At 33.0% G+C, this 5,598-nt stretch overlaps 1 long non-coding RNA gene across 3 annotated transcripts; it reads right to left on the bottom strand.

Annotated features, from left to right (window-relative positions):
• Nucleotides 1-1,725: 1,725 nt before the first annotated feature.
• On the bottom strand, nucleotides 1,726-5,598 carry LOC132615019 (uncharacterized). 3 transcript variants are annotated; one of them, XR_009572529.1, is made up of 5 exons: nucleotides 5,410-5,598; nucleotides 4,862-5,106; nucleotides 4,018-4,093; nucleotides 2,863-2,940; nucleotides 1,726-2,109 (listed from the first exon to the last, which is right to left on the bottom strand). It is a non-coding gene; the product is annotated as an uncharacterized LOC132615019 (long non-coding RNA). The 3 variants fall into 3 exon arrangements; XR_009572528.1 differs by lacking the exon at nucleotides 4,862-5,106 and having other exon boundaries at nucleotides 5,410-5,589; XR_009572530.1 differs by lacking the exon at nucleotides 5,410-5,598 and having other exon boundaries at nucleotides 4,862-5,403.

Here is a 5,598-nt window from a genome sequence, read left to right as displayed (position 1 = left end):
ACCAATGTTTTCCCTGTAAGCCAGTTAATCTTTTCATAATTTGGCCAATATGCCATCAAAATAGCTAACCACCCTTCCCCACATAACAACGTTTTCCCAGTGAGCCATTTAATCTTTGCGTAATTTGGCCAACATGCCATCAAAATGGCTAAGTTTTTTTTTTTCTTCCGCAATGGATTGGACATCGTAAATAATTAGTCCATCCGTTCCAATTTAACTGTCTTAGTTTGGCTGGACACGAAGTTTAAGAAATAAAAGGAGACTTTTGAATCTTGTGGTCTTAAATTAAAGATGTGTGTAGTCATTTAAATCTTGTGGTCTTAAACTTGCCATGTAGAATGTTGGAATCGGACAATTCACAAAATATCGAAAGACACTCTTTTTGAGACATACCAAAAGAAAAATAAAACACTTAAATTGGAACGGACAGAGTGAAACTGAACTTGTTATTCACGAAATCATATGTTTCTCTCATTGGAACTGTTTATTGACAGAAATATATGCTTCTCTCATTCTATTTACTAGAATACGTACCCGCGCGATGCGCGGTGAATATAAAGAAAAAAATAGCCGAGAGAGATAATTATAACAGTCTTATCTTTTAAGGTCTGATCATATTGAAATAGTCCTAATAGAAAACAAATGTACTCTTCTTGAAAAATACATATTTAGGCATAATGTGATTGAATTTTATTTTAAAGGATGATAATTTTAACATGGATGAATTACTTTTTAGCATTAAAATTTGATGTCAAAGTGACCATAAATAATTTGATTAAATGAGAATGCACACAGTGGCGTACGCAGGATTTTTCGCAAGCGGTGTCACATTTTAATATGGAAGTAAATAAATAAAGCATGGTAACATCATATTAAAAATGACCATAACATAAAAATAAAATAAAAAATAAAAAAATAGAAAAACACAACTCATGCATATTATATATTCAAAATAACTTCACTAGAAATAATACTAAGCGCATTTTTTATACAAGGCACCAAACTAAAAAACTCATTATTTATTTGATTCCGCATATCGTTCTTAATCAATTTCATTGGTGCGAGAAAGAAGATGAAAGAAAAGAAAAAAGAATAGTAGCACAACTGAAAAAACAACAACATGCCAACATCTTTCCTGAATGTAAATAATTTATAGTTAACCAAAAAATGATCCTAGTCTTATTGGTTAAATATGTTATTTATTTCAAAGACGTTACATGTGATGAAAGAGATCAACAATTCGAATTTGAACACTACTGATGTATTTCTTTACTTGGAAGAGATCAAAACATGGACAGGTATGTCCATATGACACCAAAATTTAGCTGTAGAGGGTCGACCTCGCGACCAATAGTAGAAAACTGAGGCGGTTGACCATCTGAGCTGCATAGGCCTTTGTGTTGAGCAATGTCATTTTATTTTATTTATCTTAGTTTTTCTGCCTTTTAATTATACTAGCATACTAAGTAAAATTTTCCGACAAAGCCGTGTCACGTGACACCTCTGAGCCTAAGGTAAATCCGCCCCTGAATGCACAAAGACATGAGCATCATGCACTTGCAATTGTCAATGTTGTACTACCCAGTCAAATAAATTTGTGATCCAACTTGCACTAACATCTGAGATCTTCTTTATGGCATTGTACAAAGCACTACTCTAAACTATATCATTGTCAATGTCAAATAAACTTATATTCAGAAGTTCACAAATTAGAGATATGAGAAATTTGTATAAGGTAACTTTATTAACAAAAAAACTGCACCAAGAAGGTACTAGGAGTATACAACTTTCACCTTATATTTATGTTTTTATGTAACTAATATGTGAAATCGTTACAACAATCATCCAAAACTGAAATTTTAAATTTTGGCAACTTCACAGATTTATGTTTTCCCAAAACATCCACGATATATCTCTCTTATAAGGATCATAGTGATAATTTCATTGAACTTCTGTTGAGCTTTTCCTTGAGCTTCTTATGCAGCCTTCGCTGAAATATTATTTCAAGAAGTAGCTGAAGATCTTTCCATAAGAGAAGATGATGATTTGCTTGGTGAATTGTTCCTGTGATCATTATCTTCATTCGCAAAATTGTGAGCCCAACAATCCCTGTGTAAGCCGACTCCAAAACCAAATGTTATTGAAAAGACTACAGAAGTCAACATCTAACACCAACAACACCTAAGAAATAATGCATGTATCCAAACAATTGTTATTGTATCTGTTTGTTGGTACTGTATGAACAGCATCGCAAGATATCTTCATTTACTTCTTCATATTGTGATGTTAGAAGACCATAAAAATTTCACGCTACTGGATTAGATCAGTAGTGCTAATCTTAGCCAAATAGGAACTTTACGAAAATAGTACAAAGTTATTGAATAGGCCAAGCCAAATATTGAGGACCTTCTCTTTCATTGATAATCACTGGATGAGAAATTGAAATAAGACTCAAGATTTTTCGTTATGGTATTAACAACCAATAATACAAACATTTGTGCCATGAATGTAGAGAACTTGTCAGAATATTATCATTTGAGAAATCATGAAACAGCTGAAGAATTCCAGATCATTTAGTCTTTTTGTGAAACATATAGCCTATAAGCTCGTTTTATAGACCACAAAAGTATGGTGACATCGGAAGGAATTAAAAGGGGGGATCGAGCTTTATCAAAGAAAATGTTGAAATCACTGTCCTAGGAGGTACCTTGAAAAGGAGGCGCATTAGTGAGATAATATGCAGTATCAAAGTCACAATAACTTTCTATGGTATCAGTCAGCCTAACTTTAGGGAGTTTAGTGAAATAATCAATCAACCTGAACTTATTCACCAACTTAAATTGACAGTACATATAGACTTACAATCATATTCACACATAATACTTCTCGTCAACCAAGCCTAAATGTTGTAAAGCCATCCTTCCATGCTCCATTGGCATACTGCAAATGCAATTCACCGTTATAAAATCCAAGAAAGTACCATATGCCAAAGTGTTAAGAACTGTGAAATTTAAGGAAAACAAATCATATAGTCATCGAATAACTTTGCTATTCCTTATTTTCTTTATTATATTATCCATTATTTACGATTTTGAATTTTGTGTAGATGCTCTTTTATTACTTTTTTTTCACTGTTGTTTGTTGCTCTTTTATTACTTTGTTATAAAATCTACAGATACTTTTAATAGTTGTGATTTTTATCATATGAGATCTTCTCTTTTACCAGTGAAACGACGGTTATGTTTATTTACATTGTCAAATAAAAAACTTGTGCGCTATTTTCGGTCTATAGTAAATTTCAAACTTTTATATTTTTTACTTTCTTCCGCTAATTCTTGAATGTGATGAAACCCTCCACAGATTTATTTATGTCCAACCTAAGATGATCACACAAACATTAACAGTTCAAATCAATTAAAGAGAGCAGAATCTTTTTTTCCACGGAAAAGTAATAACATTTCCTTCACAGATCAGAAGCTACAAAACCAGTATCTTTCAAATATCTGGGACCTCTATATAAGTGTGATACATGACTTACATAAAGAATTAAGCAAAGAGTAAATTTACCAATGGTCGATGATCTGTTCACTGTGAACAATAAGCACACTGACTGCTATGTTCTAGTACATTGACACCCAATGCAATTGATGCATAGAGTTACTTAAATAAAGTATCTAAAAGCATTCGATTTTATCTCCTCTTTTTTTTTTCTCCTCTCGTTCAAACGAATTTGACTACATAAAACATATTCGAAAGGTAAAATTGGTTAATTGTTGAAAGGCTCAAAAGTGGAATCCGAATCTAGAAGACTCTCTGTGCTTTAATGCGATTAGTAAATCAACATGAAATGGAATTGATTGATGATAAGAAGTCAAATATATAAAGATAAAGAGGTTACATTGGTACGTTATGATGTCTCCTGATTGAACCTGATAACTTGTCTAATCATTTTCTAAAAGTATGAATTAACACATTCTTTTTCTGTGGAAACAGACCAGAGAATCCATTTCGGCTTACCTCATTCGCGACCATGGCCTTTGTCCAAGCTCACTGAAAATGACATATCGGAGTTCTCCATATCAACTCGAAGATTCTAAAAAATTCCATCATGTTTGGATAAGTTACTTGTCAAATACACCATTTAAACATCTAGGTATGAACATTTCCAATTGAATGCAGAAACATTAAAGTAATGAATTAACCCAAAGAACCTTAGAAATAACTAAGACAAACTGCAAGACAATTTGGATTTCACCAAGTTAAGATGCAGTTGAAACATTGATATATAAATGTCGAAGCAATGGTATAACAAATCAACCTTTATCAAGAAAGAAGATAAAGAAGCAGTTGATACATTGATATATAAATGTCAAGTTGCACATAAGAAGTTCTGGAAAGCATTGACAAAGGCTAAAAATCATCATGCAGCCTATTACACCACTTGCAATTGCAACCAATTTTTATAAATGGCTACTTAACTAATGCGGAATGCTCGAGAACACGTGTGGAAAAATGTATATATGGAAATTGTTCAGTTATTTCAGACATATTATCAAACCACTTGCATGCAGTATGAGTCATAATATTATACTCATAGTATTCAACTATTCATACGAAAACAACCAATATTGAGGGAAATTTTGCAGCACAACTCCATCCATTAATAAATTAATAGCGACCAATCTCTAAATCTAACTTTTCCACTTTATTCAAAATACAAATATGATTCTAGTGGCAAGATGAATATAAATTAGCATCTTGCCTCAGTAAGTCTCAACTCCTTTTACGGATAAGAGAGACAACAATGCAGATTTTTTTTTTTTTAACTGGTAAGTTACAGTAACAAAGAAAATCATCTAACTTAGGTATTTCCATGGGTTTGCCTTGGTATCGTGTTCATACTGTTGTATTGAATGATCCCTTCTTCGAACCTTTTGTTATGTATTGCCCCCTAACTATAGATCAGATCCACCAGACAAGAAACTCAATTCCGCACTGCTACTGAGTCGTCGGACTTATCCACCAAGGGATTCGTGGAATTTCTGTGGATTGCGTTCCTTTCCCGGTGCTAGACCAAGAAACAAAATACTCTTGGTTGTTCGTAGTCTGTTAAAAAAATTCCACTTGATTGATCAACAAAGTGATAGACAGAGTATAAAACTACTTAGGGACAACTGGTTGCAAAATGATGTATGAGGTTAAAAAATAACTGTAAGATGAAATAAACTCGCCGGAACTCATATAATACGACAGAGGTAGAGACGTTTGAGAGTTACATTCCCGTGACTTCTCACCCCCTTTTCAAAGAATCAATTAACAAGTGTAAAATTACTGAAACTTGCAGACATTAGTAGTAGTAAGGACAATAAGAGAATCGAATTCAAAGCGAAAAAACGCAATAAACATTACCAATGCTACGAAGAGGCATAATTAAAACGGCAGATTCTTAAGGCTCCAAAAATAGGAAGATGAAAAGTAAAAAAGAAGAACAGATATGCTGGCCGTTTACGTCCAGAAAGTGCAAAGGGAAATTGGGGAATGGGAACGTGGTTTAGATTTGGGGTAGTTTAGTTTTGTCTTTTCTGATTTTGTGTTTAA

Source organism: Lycium barbarum, chromosome 10 (genome assembly GCF_019175385.1).
Source record: "Lycium barbarum isolate Lr01 chromosome 10, ASM1917538v2, whole genome shotgun sequence".
Classification (NCBI taxonomy): domain Eukaryota; kingdom Viridiplantae; phylum Streptophyta; class Magnoliopsida; order Solanales; family Solanaceae; genus Lycium; species Lycium barbarum.
Note: the sequence above shows the minus strand (reverse complement) of the source record. Positions and strands in the feature narration are given on the sequence as shown.